Source organism: Ambystoma mexicanum, chromosome 5q (genome assembly GCF_040938575.1).
Source record: "Ambystoma mexicanum isolate Mex_15411 chromosome 5q, UKY_AmexF1_1, whole genome shotgun sequence".
NCBI classification, from domain to species: domain Eukaryota; kingdom Metazoa; phylum Chordata; class Amphibia; order Caudata; family Ambystomatidae; genus Ambystoma; species Ambystoma mexicanum.
This window is the reverse complement of record NC_090933.1, coordinates 1,028,212,421-1,028,228,490: the sequence shown is the minus strand read 5'-3', so window position 1 is coordinate 1,028,228,490 and position 16,070 is coordinate 1,028,212,421.

Here is a 16,070-nt window from a genome sequence, read left to right as displayed (position 1 = left end):
ACCCGAACCTCCACCAAAGGAGCCAGCAAATCAGCCGGAGTGATAAATATTTGGAAAGAACACCAAGATCCAAAGAATACACAGCACAGCAGCAGGCATTAATAAGAGCTGCAAGAGAGGAAGAATTGACAGCACGCCAATTACGCTTCCTCACTTTCTGCTTACCAAACATACACAAATGGTATGACAAAATGAACAGACCAAGTGATGTGAAAGGGAGTGGAGACAACCACGTGTCATGTTTGGCAAACAACAGCAAATCCAACCGATTTCCAAGGGTATGAGTGGGCTCAGTGACAAGCTGCACCAACGAGAGATCATCGATAGCAGCAATGAACTTGGCAGCAGCTTTATCAAAAGGGTAATTGCACCTATAATTAAAATCCAAAGCAACAATCAGATTAGAATATTGTAACTGTAATTATGCCACAAGATAAACAAACATATCAATAAAGGTCGAATCAGAGCCAGGAGGGTGGTAAGCCACTAAAAAATAAACAGTACTGGAAGCAGAAAGAACCATACAAACCAAAAGTGCCTCATCCTTGCAATGGACAGACAGAGGAGTCACAGTAGATACAAATCTAGATTTAAAAATAAAGGCAACGCCACCGCCAAGGTGACTGGCAACTCGATCCAATCTGAGGATATTATAGCCAACAGGGAGCATTGCTACCACAGCTGGACCAGAGGATTCGGAGAGCCAGGTTTAACTCACCAGTAGGCAGCCTTGTTTAAGGTCAGATAATAGATCGAAACAGTCCGCAGCATGAGCCACCAGGGACCTGGCATTAGATAGCAAACATTTAAGCTGATAAGAATTAGATCCTGACTCTGGAATACTAGCAGCTGATTTGAATAAAAAAAAAGTGGGTCATAGAGTATTGTGCGGAGCTAGGGCAAGAAGTCATTCCCATCCTCCAAAGGTGGCAGAGGCCTCGTCAGTGAAAGGAGAGGGAGCCTGACCCAGACACTCTGCCAGAATGGGTGACACGTAAGTGCCATCAATGCGGGCCACATGACCACCTGCTATGCGGCGATAGAAGAAAGACTAGTGAGGTCCTGAGCATATAAAAAGATACTATGCTCCTAGAACAGACAATGGTGTGATAAAATAATAAAAGGACACACACAAGATATTTGGAGAGTAGGAAAGGCAAGCAAACCAATAAAGGAAATACAAAAGAAAAAAAATAACAATAACATGTGTGGAATCACAGAGATTTCTAAAATGGAATACACCACAGTCAGCACTGACCTGGTCTCGACCGTCACATTAGTGCCATCAAAGCAGGCCACGTGACCGCGTGATGCGCAGTGATAGAAGAAAGACTAGTGAGATCCCGAGCGTATAAAGAAATAATGTGCTCCTAGAACATACAATGCTGTGATAAAATAATACAAGGACACCCGACAACAGTCATTAGGTCGGAGGGCGTACCTACTCAGCTTGCACTCAGCACAGTGGCAGCAGATGGTGATTGTGAGGAGGCAGACTGTCACAGGGCATACCACCCTGAGGAGGCATGTGGCACCTATGAGGCAGGAGGAACATATGGGGGGGGGCATGCAGGCTTTGTCTTCTGTGTTCAGGCGATACCAGAGGCAGCAAGTAACAGAGAGGCAGAAGGCATGGGAGGTGCGAGTGATGGTGGCCAGGGCTGAGGCATCAACTTGCAGGTCGGAAGAGGATGCGGAAACAACAGATGGGGCCCACCCTGCAAGCCCTCCAGGCAACAATAGAGGCCGGCCTGATGGGGGAGGATGTAGCCTGGTGGAAAGGTTGTTGGAGATTGGGGAGGACTAGCCCGCTACCTTTGCAAATAGTTGTTTAGGATTAGGTTTCATTTGTGATTTTATGGGGGGATTTTGAAGACATTCCTTCCCTTTTTAGGGATTCATGCAGTCTATTTGTCTGTCTGTGCATTTGATTATTTAATATTCTCCCATTGCATCTGTCAGGTCATGGGTATTGTGGCCTGACTGTGTTTGTATAATGTTGATGCTTTGATGTTTTCTGGTGGAGGGGTCCACATGTGCCTGACATGTGGGGGTGTGGCCATCAGACAGCTTCAGGGTGCATTGGATGATTTTCATATTCAATTCTGTGTGCAGGGGCACTGCGTGTTTGGTGTCAGTGTGTCAATGTGGTTGGCGTGGAGGCTACAGTTGTGTGTATGATGGTGTACATACAGGTATTGTTGTGGTGATGTGTGGATGTGTTATGATGGTTTTTGATGAATCGCATTGGGGATGTATTGCCACCTGTGCATGTGTATTTCCACACGTTCCACATGCTTATGTTGTGTTTAGTATCTGGTGTCATCTGCATTGCATTTGCACATTTGCTGCTGGAGGTGGTGTTTCTTTTGCCCAGTTTTCATTTCAGTTTGACTGCTTCACGTCTCCCCTTTGCGCATGCTTGGGATTGTGCATGTGCCCAAACTCTATTCACTGTAGTGTGTATTTGACACTGTGGGTGCTGCGGTGGGAAGTGGGCACACTGTGGATGGGTGGCCTGGGCACATCACTGTTGCATTTGATGTTTCATTGCTGTGTCACTCCCATGTCATGCTCACACACCCACGGACATCTGCAGTCATACACTGTGTGCTCTCTTGTCATGCAACACCTCTACCATTGAAATGCATATGTTTCCCATGTTTGCTATTTCTGTGTGGCAGCATATATTTCTCACTGAGTCACACACTCTCTGACAGGCCTGTCATGTTTTTGTCCCTGACAGGGACATTGCCACCGCTACCACCAATGCTAATTTTGCACAGGCTGTAATGTGCCCAGTCATTCTTTGTGGATATGACCAATCTATGATTCTGTGTACTTCTGTTCACCACAGGCATTCACTTGCTGTGCTTTGAGGCCTTTGCATTGCATTCACATGTCACATGTACATGGGGTTGCCACAGTGTAGGTGGTGCAACAATGTTATGTCCAGTTGAGGTGCTGCAGATTGAGGTCTGCCAGGGAGTGACCGAAGATGCTCTGGTCCTGGTTTCAACAACAGTACTACGGATTGTGTTAGTTGTGGACATGTGGAAGGTTTGCTTCATGCTGGAGGCAGACCACAGAGTTTGAGGTATGCTGCAGCTACACATCAGACTGGTAGGGTGGAAGACTGTCAGGGTGTTGCCTGGGGTATTGGCAGAGGTGAAGGGGGCTGTTGGGTGGTGTTAGAACTTGAGGGGCCTGCCTGGGGGTAGTGGTGGAGGTCGTGTTTGGGGAGGGGGTGCCTGGGGATATTAGTGGAGGTGAGGAGAGCTGGGGGATCGTGTCAGGACTTGAGGGGGCTGCCTGTGGATATTGGCAGAGGTGAAGGGGGCTGTTGGGTGGTGTTGGGACTTGAGGGGGCTGCCTGGGGTATTGGCAGAGATGAGGGGCACTGGTGGGTGGTGTCAGGACCTGTTTAGACTGCTTGGGAGTAGTAGCAGAGGTGAGGGGGGATGGCGGGTGGAGTTAGGACTTGGTGGGGCTGCCTGGGCTGGTGGCAGAGGCGAGGAGGGCTGGTGTGTGAAGTCAGGACTTGAGAGGGCAGCCTGCGGATAGTGAGAGAGGGGAGGGGACTGGTGGGTGGTATCAGGATTTTAGGGGGCTGTCTGGGGTATTGGTGGACATGAGGGGGCTAGTGGGTGGTGTCGGGACTTGAGGGGGCTGCCTGGGGTATTGGCAGAGGTGAGAGGGCTGGTGGGTGGTGTCATTACTTGAGGGGGCTGGCTGGGGGTAGTGGCAGAGGAGCAGGGGGCTGGTAGGTGGTGTTCGGACTTGGGGGGATTGCCTTAGGTAGTGTCGGAGGTGAGAGGCACTGGTGGGTGGTGTCAGGTCTTGATGGGGCTGCCTAGGGGTAGTGGCAAAGGTGAGAGGGTCTGGTGGGTGCTATCAGGACTTTAATGGGCTGCCTGGGGATAGTTGTACCAGGACTGCCTGGGTTATTGGCGGAGGTGAGGGGGGCTAGTGGGTGGTATCAGGACTTGAGGAGGCTCCTTGGGGTATTGGTTGAGGTGAGGGGGACTGGTGGGTGGGTGGTGTTAGGACTTGAGTGGGCTGCCTGCGGGTAGTGGCGGAAGTGCTGAGGGCTTGTGTCTGGTGTTCGAACTTGAGGGGGCTACCTGCAGTAGTGGCAGAGGTGAGGGGAGCTGGTATGTGGTGTCAGGATTTATGGGGCTGCCTGGGGTAGTGGCAGAGATGAGGAGGGTTGTTGTGTGGTGTCGGGACATGAGGGGGCTGCCTGGGGTATTGGCGGAGATGAGGGGCACTGGTGGGTGGTGTCAAGACTTGTTTAGGCTGCCTGGGGGTAGTCATGACTTGAGGGGCTGGCTGGGGTTAGTGGCGGAGGTGCAGGGGGCTGATGGGTGGTGTCAGGACTTGATGGGGCTGCCTGGGGGTAGTGGCAGAGGTGAGGGGGTCTGGTGGGTGGTGTCAGGACTTTAGTGGGCTGCCTGGGGATAGTGGAAGAGGTGAAGGGGGCTGGTAGGTGGTACCAGGACTGCCTGGGGTATTGGCAGAGGTGAGGGGGGCTAGTGGGTAGTGTCAGGACTTGAGAGGGCTACTTGGGGTATTGTCAGAGGTGAGGGGGCTAGTGGGTTGTATCAGGACTTGAGGGGCTGCTTGGGGTATTGGTTGAGGTGAGGGGCACTGGTGGGTGGTGTCAAGACTTGAGTAGGCTGCCTGCGGGGTGTGGGTTGTGTTTGAACTTGAGGGGGCTACCTGCGGTAGTGGCAGAGGTGAGGGGCGCTGGTATGTGGTGTCAGGACTTTATGGGGCTGCATGGGGTAGTGGCAGAGGTGAGGAGGGCTGGTGTGTGGAGTCAGGACTTGAAGGGGTAGCCTGGGGGTAGTGGCAGAGGTGAGGGGCTGGTAGGTGGTGTTAGGACTTGAGGGGGTTGCCTGAGGATAGTAGCAGAGTGAGGGGTACTGATGGGTGGTGTTGGGACTTGAGGGTGCAGCCTGGGGGTAGTGACAGAGGTTAGGGGGTCTGGTGGGTGGTGTTGGCACTTGAGAGGTCTCTTGGGGTATTGGCAGAGGTAAGGGGAGCTGGTGGGTGGTGTCAGGACTTGAGGGGTCTGCCTGGGGTAGTGTCAGATGTGAGGGGGGGCTGGTGGGTGGTGTCAGGATTTGCAGGGCTGCTTGGGGGTAGTGGCAGAGGTCAGGGGTGTGTGGGGAGGGGGTGTACTGTCAGGGGGATGACTGAGGTAGTGGCAGAGGTGAGGGGGCTGGTGGGTGGTGTCAGGACTTGAGGGAGCTGCCTGGGGTAGTGGTGGAGGGGGGCTGGTTGGTGGTGTCAGGATTTTAGGGGACTGCCTGGGGGTAGTGGCGGAGGTAAGGGAGAGTTGGTGGGTGGAGTTGGGACTTGAGGGGGCTGCCTGAGATTAGTGGCAAATGTCAGGGGTGTTTGTGAGGGGGTGTACTATCATGGGGTTGCCTGGGGTAGTGGCATAAGTGAGGGCGGTGTTGAATGCTGTTGGGATTTGAGGGGGCTGTCTGGGGATAGTGGCAGAGTTGACAGGGGCTGGTGGGGGGAACCAGGACTTGAGCAGGCTGCCTGGGGATAGTGGCAGAGGGGGGCTAGTGGGTGGTGTCAGAACTTGATGGGGCTGTCTGAGGGCAGTGGTGGAGGTCATAGGTGTGTGGGAAGAGGGTGTACTATCAGGGGGCTGCCTGGGGTAGGGTTGGAGGTGAGGGGGGCTGGTTGGTGGTGTCAGGACTTAGGGGGGCTGCCTCAAGTCTCGTTGTGGAGGTCAAGGGTGTGGTGTGGGGAGGGGGTGTACAGTCAGGGAGCTGCCTGTTTTAGAGGTGTGGTGAGGAGGTTGGTGGGTGGTGTCAGGATTTAAGGGGGCTACCCGGGGTAGTTGTGGAGGTGAGCAGGCTGGTGTCAGGACTTGAGGGAGCTGCTATGACTTAAGAGTATATGCCAGCTGTTTGGGTGCCTTGCGAGTAGGGGGATGGTTTGTAGTTTCATTGGGGTGCAGCCATATCGTACAGCGGACCGTGTGCAATTTCACAGGGGTGCAGACGTTACTCAAGGGGTACCGCATGTAGTTTAGCAAGGGTGCAGCCATTACTTATTGGGTACCGCACATACATTCCAGGGGTGCAGCCGTGACTTCCGGGGGATCGCATGCAGTTTTGCAGGGGTGCAGCCTTTACTTACCGGTGACCACACGCAGTTAAATATGGATGCAGCTGTATTTTATGGTGTAAAATGCGTACTTTCGCAGGGGTGCAGTTGTTGCTTACAGGGTGCCGCATATAGTTTCACCAGGGTGCAGCCGTTGCTTATGGGGACCTTGTGCAGTTTCAGCGGGTAGCAGCATTGACTTACGAGGCACCACCTGCAGTGTCGCCGGGTTGTATCTTGGTGGGTCAGCGGCGGACGCAAAGGTTTGCGCAAAAGTTGTTCTTTGGCAATTATTTTGGTTTGTGTGGGGGCGTGTTGTGGGCATTTGTTGCGCAGCTTGGTTTTCTTTACAGGTCGGGATGCTTTGAGCTTTTTATTCCATGAATGCACAGTGCACGCAAAGAGACTTTCGTGTGCCTTTGCACGCACAATTATGGTACACGCAAAGTCATTTGTGGGGTCTATGTGCTTATTCTATAAATCTGGCCCTCAGACTGTAAAATCCTATGTAGATGTATTCTTACGTCTGTGGAAGTATGGCTCACAGAAAAAAATGTGGGAAGAGGGTGTACTATCAGGGGGCTGCCTGGGGTAGGGTTGGAGGTGAGGGGGCTGGTTGGTGGTGTCAGGACTTAGGGGGGCTGCCTCAAGTCTTGTTGTGGAGGTCAAGGGTGTGGTGTGGGGAGGGGGTTTACAGTCAGGGAGCTGCCTGTTTTAGAGATGTGGTGAGGAGGTTGGTGGGTGGTGTCAGGATTTAAGGGGGGCTACCCGGGGTAATTGTGGAGGTGAGCAGGCTGGTGTCAGGACTTGAGGGAGCTGCTATGACTTAAGAGTATATGCCAGCTGTTTGGGTGCCTTGCGAGTAGGGGGATGGTTTGTAGTTTCATTGGGGTGCAGCCATATCGTACAGGGGACCGTGTGCAATTTCACAGGGGTGCAGACGTTACTCAAGGGGTACCGCATGTAGTTTAGCAAGGGTGCAGCCATTACTTATTGGGTACCGCACATACATTCCAGGGGTGCAGCCGTGACTTCCGGGGGATCGCATGCAGTTTTGCAGGGGTGCAGCCTTTACTTACCGGTGACCACACGCAGTTAAATATGGATGCAGCTGTATTTTATGGTGTAAAATGCGTACTCTCGCAGGGGTGCAGTTGTTGCTTACAGGGTGCCGCATATAGTTTCACCAGGGTGCAGCCGTTGCTTATGGGGACCTCGTGCAGTTTCAGCGGGTAGCAGCATTGACTTACGAGGCACCACCTGCAGTGTCGCCGGGTTGTATGTTGGTGGGTCAGCGGCGGACGCAAAGGTTTGCGCAAAAGTTGTTCTTTGGCAATTATTTTGGTTTGTGTGGGGGCGTGTTGTGGGCATTTGTTGCGCAGCTTTGTTTTCTTTACAGGTCGGGATGCTTTGAGCTTTTTATTCCATGAATGCACAGTGCACGCAAAGAGACTTTCGTGTGCCTTTGCACGCAAAATTATGGTACACGCAAAGTCATTTGTGGGGTCTATGTGCTTATTCTATAAATCTGGCCCTCAGACTGTAAAATCCTATGTAGATGTATTCTTACGTCTGTGGAAGTATGGCTCACAGAAATAAATGCTAATTCTTTGGAAATGTGTGGTTAGGAATGTTCTCTCAACTATAGACAGCTAGTTGGATAGCTCAAGCACAATACTCACCTCAGGAATTTAACAATATAATTCAATGAGGGTTTAAGACCCTTATCAGGATTGAATCAGCCATTTATCAATCCCACCTAGATAAATCGAGTACCGTAAGTATGTAATGATGACATTAAATATTTCAACATTTAGAAATAGACAGTCTATGTGAAACACTCTATAAATCACCAAACATATTGTTAATTTAGGTGATGCCTTCATTTCAATCCATATTGTTGAAAATCATTTTAGTTATTAGTATCCCGGCGAGAGTCAAGCAGAATGCAACATGCATTCTGATTGGCTCTCGCCGGGTCCTTACCCTCGGCGGGGGGCGTGGCAGCCTTCAGCCATTGAGGAGGCTTGAAGCGGGGCCAGCCCTGCTCCAAGCCTCCCCATGTCTGAGAGGCTGCCTTCGTCCTCCGCCAGGGACTCAGGTAAGCTTCTTCCCTTCCCTCCCTCCTCCCTGCCCTCCCCACCCCACTAACCTGCTTCTTCCTGCATCCCCGGTGGGCGACGATAGCAGCCTCCAGCAGTGTGGAGACTCGGAGTGGGGCCATCCCCGGTGTCCTCAGCAGGGGGCGTGGCAGCCTTCAGCCAATGAGGAGGCTTGAAGCGGGTCCAGCCCTGCTCCGAGCCTCCCCACGTCTGAGAGGCTGCCGTCGTCCCCCACCAGGGACTCAGTTAAGCTTTTTTTTCTTTTTTTTCTTCCCTTCCCTCCCTCCTCCCTGCCCTCCCCACCCCACTAACCTGCTTCCTCCTGCATCCCCGGTGGGGGACGATAGCAGCCTCCAGCAGTGGAGGCTGGAGGCTTCCATCGTCCCCCGCCGGGGACGCAGGTCCTTTTTTTTTTTCTTTTTTTTTTTTTTTTCCCTCTTCCCCTCCCTCCCAACCCCACTTACCTTCAGCTTCTTTTTCTTTCTTGAACACAAGTGTTCCCAGCGCCTCCGCTCCCGATGGCCGCCATGGAAAGAGAAAATGGACTCCGTTTTCCCTTTGCATGGCGGCCATTTTCTTGATCGGTATTTTTTTATTTTTTTTTCTGTCCCGAAACGCTGCAGCGTTTCGGGATAGAAAAAAATGCTTTTAGTGCCCCGGTCACGCACATAATGCGGGCCGGGGTACTAATAGCTATATGACCCTCACGGCGGGGGCATTACTGACTCTGGAAATGCCCCGGGGCCCATAGTTATAGGCCCGAGTGAAGCCCCCGTCACTCGGGTCATATTGCTTAAATAAAGACTAAGCCAATCTAGGATGAATTGAATACTGCCCCACAAGTCTACAAGCATGAGAGGTTGCTAAACTGCCTTCTCAGCCCTAAGACTTCCATGAAACAGAGGGGCTGATTCATGGAATTCTTTGCGCCGAAAAACAGGGATTTGTGTGCCATTCTGCCCGCAAATCCCTGTTTAACAAATGGGGATTTGCGGGCAGAATGGCGCACAAATCCCTGTTTTTCAGCGAAAGGAATTCCATGAATCAGCCCCAAAATCTCGATCATAACAGTGAAAAAGGCTCATCTTTTCGATTAGAGTGGTTTGAGGGCAGGATAAACTCTGAAAAGGGAAGTTGAATCAGAGGCAGTACTGTAGCAACCCAAACAGCAATAGTACAACTGTCCAAAATAATGTCCAAAGATTCTATACATATATATATATTAAGTGAAAACACTTTGTTAAAGGGAAGTTACGGTTAAGTTGCACTAATAAAAACCTCTGAAATTCAGTGAAAAAACATTGTTAAAGGGTCGTTATGTTTACAAGGAAAGCCAAAAAGCCATTGAAATTCGCCAGTTATGGTAAGCTAAGCAACCATAACCCGCGCCACCACCGTGCACTTCTAAAACTAACACCCAGGACATCAAAGATGACATTACAAATGTCATTGATGTGATTAGTGGGAAGATGTGCGACTTTTTGAAAGCAGCCAATGAGGGAGTGTTGAGAACATGAAGGTTCAAAGGGTAGAAGGCTGCCCCTGAATTATGGGGTCCGCGGACACTTCAGTAGTCTGCAGATGACACGTGCCACATCGGGTCTTTCCAATCACATGTCATGTTAATCACAGCCATTTGCATCAAAAACTACCGTGGAACTATCCATTTCTATTTCCAGATTCATCATCTGCATTTACCAATATATAGTACAGGTATGCTTATGTTTTTTAAAGGATTTGCTGCAACTCTTTCACAAATGTATGTATTTATTTTATTTATTTGCATTTATAAAGCACACAAAACAGCCCAGAGGCATTGTGGTGCTGTTGTATGATATCGACTTAGTTACAATTGCACATGTGTATATTTAGTTATACATGCTGTGTCACACGGTGGGCGATAGGGCTGCACAGGGTTAGTGTGTAGCATATTGTTACATAGCAAATTACATACATCTGTTGTAGACTAGCTACACAAGTACGTGGTCATAAGTACGTTACTGGATTACTTTGGAGGTTCAGGTGAATAGTCTGGTTTTGATCGCTTTGCGAAATGCGAGATGTGAAGGTTCAGAACTAGGGCGAGACGAGGGACTTCCATTGCTGAACAGTGATGAATGGGAAGCTTACACCCCCTCCTCTGGCACATTTGACTGTGGGTACAGGCAGCATTTTGGCGTAGGGTGTTCTTGTAGGTTTGGAGGTCTGGGTATGTTGACTCTCTGAGTGAGGTAGGCTGGGTCTGCACGATGGATTCATTTATGAGTAAGGGCCAGTGTTTTAAAGAGTACACTTTTACAGATTAGCAGCCAGTGGGCTTGTCGTCTGGTGACAGTGATGTGTTCCCTTTTGGGGTTGCCTATGGCATTGTTTTGGATAGTTTGAAAACTGTCCAGGTTTTTTGCTGAGGTGTCAGTAAAGAGGATGTTTCAATAGTCCAATCTGGAGCCGATTAGCAGTGGAGAGGAATGGCCTGGCTGAATTTAGAAGTTAGTGCAATAGGCTGCAGAGGAGGCTACAGTGCTGACATGTCTGGCCATGGTTAGTTTAGCGTCTGGGTATATATATATAGAGGGTTCCTACTACTTACACTGTAATAAGCTTTTCAAAAAGCATATTCTCTTTTTTACCACTCCAAAATAATCCATGTATTGCAGCATTCAGCACCTGCTCACATGAAGCAGCAAATGCTTACAATGCTGTGCATTTAAAATGCTTCTATTTACGAGCAAATTCAGGAAATTTTAAAAAAATGTGTCCATTTATAGCAGCACAGGGTATAACCTTTTTCTGACAGAAAGAAAAAGCATATGCAAAACATTTGCAGAACAATTTTAAGTGGCACTAGGTCTGTGCAAGTATAATATGTTGGATGTACATGTATACCTGCCAACATAACCCATTCCTGTAGGTGCTTATCAAGTCTTCATTTTTGTCTTTGCATTCTGTGACTTGTAATTCCACTTCTTCCATTGTAAAACTCAGATTACAACACCCAGAAGGCAAACAAAAAAACAGGACTGGAATTTTCAAAAGTGTGTCATTTATATAGAATAAAAAATATAAAATGCTGTGCATTTACAAATGTTTATTTTTAGCAGCATTTTCATGAAAGTTAAACAAAATACATATGTGCATTTATAAAATCACTGTGTGTAACTTTTTCCAGAAACAAAGAAAAAGCAGATGCAAAACATGTGCACAACATTTTTAACTGCCACTTGGTATGTGGAGGTATAATATGTTGGCAGGACATGCATGCTTGCTAATACATCCCATTCCAATCTGTAGGTGCTTATCCAGTCCTGTTTTTTTCTGTACAATCTAGAACTTGTAGTCAAAGTTTTATAATGGGAAAAGTGGACCTGCAAGTCCCACAAGGCAAAGAAAATAACTAGCACTACATAACCCCCTGCAGATTGGAATGGATTATGTTGGCAAGTAGGCATGTACTGCCAACATATTAAACTTGCACACACCAAGTGCTACATATCTTTTAGATCGGATGTTCTTTTCTTTTACAAAACAGTTGGACAGAGTGCTCCTATAAATTCACATGTACATATACCGCCAAAGTATCTATATAGCACACTTCACCTTACATATAAAGGAACTGTGAGTAGAACTTAGGGGTCGTTACAATAGGCACTAATTGATACTGCCACAATAATATAGATGCTAACATTGTACTGCTAGTCAGAAGTGCTTCATCAAAACACTTCTAATGGTACCCCCTACATTAAATGAACAGCAGAATGAAGGTAAGTTCAACGCGCAGATCCCACGTTTTTAGATTGGCTGAGTTATTCAATCGTATTTATGAATTCACAATGAGTCTTTGACTGTAACAAGACTTGGTATTTATTTTGCTTGTAGGAAAGTCAGCCGACACGTGTTTCGGCCCTCTGGGTCGTTGTCAAGGCATTTATCCTGGTAGGAAAAATAACCAATTATGATGAATAAGTAAAATCCACCATGAATGGTAGGTAGCAGTTATTCAATAGTATAAGGTAGTATATTGTGTGGTCATCAATGAGAGAAAACTGCTTATATTGTAAAGTCCTGAGTAGCAAGTGTAGGGGCTTAATCCCCAGCTATGAGTCAAGAGAGCATAGAATCCATCTGGATAAATGCCTTGACAACGACCCAGAGGGTCAAAACACGTGTCGGCTGACTTTCCTACAAGCAAAAAAAATACCAAGTCTTGTAGAAACTCTTACTCATTATATTGTAACTTGCACACTCTTTCTATTCCCATCTCAACAACACGGGTATAAAAACCACTGTTTTCCTCAAAACATCACAATGTCCCTACTTATTCATTCGCACCACCACTCTCTTACTCACTAAACCATACCCATCACACCGGCACACACTCTTATTCTTACAGCCTTCCCAAGCACAACTATCATCCCACTACACAATCACAGAACAGCTAAACATCTCTACAATCACACCCACTCACCCATGTACAATACGTCCATATGTATTCAACAACTTTCAAACACAAACTTTATTTTTTCCAACAGACACAACACAGTGCCTACTAAAAAACAACTCTGTAGAAAAGAAAGAACTTATAGAGCAGATGAAAATAAAAGCAAGCATATACTCATTTACCTCTAAAACTATATATAGAAAACATCAAAACAAAAGAGCAGAAACCTCACTCAAAAAAACAAAACCAACCATGACTGAAAAAGGCAAGGCCCATCCTCCAGAAACTAAAAGTTAACAAAGATGTACAAAGAAAAGCAGACCTACTAATGAACCTAACACTATATCTATCACCGTAGAGCAATCCAAAAAACGAAAGTTACAAAAATAATTCCAATGTAGAGTTCTTCACAATCTTATCACAAAAGCTGAAAAGTCACAATCTACACTTCGAAACTACTGCAGGAGACTAATCCTTCAAGCTCTAATTAACAGTGGATTTCTACTAAAGAGTAAAGTGTATATATTGATGTTAAATAGAATGAAGCCACAAACTAAATGAATTAATGAATCACAAAAAGTACTTCTAAACATGCACAATGTCAATATAGATAACTTTCAAACTTCTGTGAAGGTGAATGGATTCACACAAGCAGCACATAACCATATTTCAATGAAGAGACATATAAACAAAAAAAATAAATTGCCATTGACAGTGATGGTAGAGGGTATGAAATGTTAAGAGACACCATTATGGCAAAAGAAACCCTCATAGAAAGAAAATCCTCAACAACCGTTCAACCAAATGTTCCTTTCACCCAAACAAAACATCCAGTGTACAAATGGACATGCAGCTCAATGTGTAAGGCAAGGCAACAATCCTTCAAATGTTTATGACAATTCCTCAATCACTATATGAAACTAAAAGACAAAAGTAGAATTAAATCTTTACAAACCATGGACTCCTGTCCAGTGAACGGCCACAGTGGTCTGCAAGGAAATTCATTAGCCTGCATTTCGGGAACTGCTTGCAAAAGCACCTTCCACCACACCAAAATGTTAGCAACACACAATTCCGCTATATGGAATCCTGTGTACAGACTATACTATGCAAAAACTACTGCTCTAGAACTACAGAATTTAAAAGATAATCTCATACATGGAACAGCCAAAGAACTCCTTCAAAAAATAGAGAACATCCAAAGTTAGTAATTTGGAACAGATGTTGATTCAGACAATTCAGCAACTTCAGAAAACATTACCGAAAAACTCACACACGCCAACCTCATAACAAACACGTAAAAAAAAGAAATAGTTATGTTTCAAACCACATGTGCGGAAATACCAGACCAAGTCTGTTTCTGTTGGTGGAGAACTTTTTATAAAAAGAGCACAAGAACAGTAGCTATGGCCTACAAAATAGAAGACAATGAAATTTCACAATGGTTCCAATTAGCTTTATATCTAACAGCAGAAGATAAATACAAAAGTACTCACCCCTAAATACTTTGAACATACTGCAACACAAAGCTTGACAACAACCAAATGTAATGACATGCAATCACTTATAAATATTCCCACTTTGAAAGGCTCTCCAACAACTTAACTTGTATGAGAACATTATAATACAAGCAGTACACCCATTTAAAACTGTAATACACGTTTTTGCCAAAAACAGCCAAATTGCATCCATCTGAGTTACTAAAGGGCACATTTGGCAAAGTAGCATATTTGCCATTAAATCTTAACGAAAATGTAGAAACAATTGGCAACAACTAGTTGACTTGAAAAAAGTTGGACAAGCCCTACAATATCTAAAATAAAACAATGAATACTACAAAGATAGAAACATAGAGAAAAAACTTAAAAGAAACTACCTGAATAATTCAAGATTCACCAGCAACTGGCCAATTTCAACGTCTAGCTCCTGTTACTGCAGCCAACATTTCAGACCAGCATATAATTCACCCACAACACTCCAAAGACACCATCTAAGATGCATTAGACACTTATCAAATATGTCAAGCCAAAGCATCCACAATGAAAATAAGGGAAAAAAGTGAAGAAGCACATTCTTTTCCTCCACTATTTCTGACAGGAAAAGGAGGAAGATATGACGAAAGGCCCACTCAAATTAGTACATCAGAATATTGCTCTTTACGAATGTATTCTGAAGACCCCAGATTCAGACAAAATGTGGCATGCATTTTTCACCTCCTGTTTGAAAGTGAACTAGCATCTCTATGTTATGGAGTGGCACACACATTAAAAACTGGCTCTAATATTTTAAACATGTCCGCAACTGCTTCAAAAAATAAAAGACAAAGATAAAGTTTTGCATTCAAGTATCACAAATCTGTTGGCATACATGCATAGTACAAAAGAATACTGGTCCTGATGTCATGCTGATGTACGCTGTATGCTAAAGAACCTAGGCCCACCCACATGGTTTGTTACTTTAAGCTGTGCAGAGCACGCATGGGATAACTTACACGACTTCTTACGCACTGCAAACCAAAATAAAGATGGACTAGATATAAAAACATCAAGAGAACTCTGTTCTCTTAACCCTTTCAATGTATCAAGGTACTTTCACTATCGCATCATTGCCATGCCGCACTTCATCTGCAATAAAACCATCCCTCTGCTCGGAGAAGTGCAACAATTCTTTTGGAGAAAAGAATATCCATCCAGAGGAGCATCACACATCCACATACTTTTGTGGATAAAATATTCTCGCAAATTAGGCGATGACAGTGACGCCACTGTTTCACAGCTTATTGAAAAAAACATTACCTACAACATCCCTTCAGAAACCACAGAGTGATCTAAATACACAAGTTGACGCTTCCAAAAACATAAGTGTGGCAAATACTGCTGACGTAGCTATCAAAACAAAGGTAAATACTATACCAAATGTCACTTTGGCTTCCCTAGAACCGTTTTCAAAAAGGGACAAGTAAATAGCTTAATGTCTTCTGTTAGACACAGCATAAAAGGCAAATCCCCTAAAAACAAATATAACATGAACAGAGATGAAGCATCAAAGTACATCAATGATTACGCATCCAAACAGATAAGTGTAGCAAATACTGCTGATGGAGATATAAAAACAAAGGTAAATACAACAGCTTCATGTCTTCTGTTAGACACAGTGTGAAAGCCAAATCACCTAAACACATACTGCATTAAAAGAAACAGAGCTTCAAGTACATTAATGATTACAATGCAATCATTGCTCTCTTGTGTAATGCAAACATAGATATACAATATAGTGCAGACAATTCTACTGCTGTTGCAAGATATGTCACAACCTATCTCACCAAAACTGAGAAAACAGAGCTAAATGACCTCTGGGATGACATATCATCTGACAAATCACTATCAGAGAAATTGTTC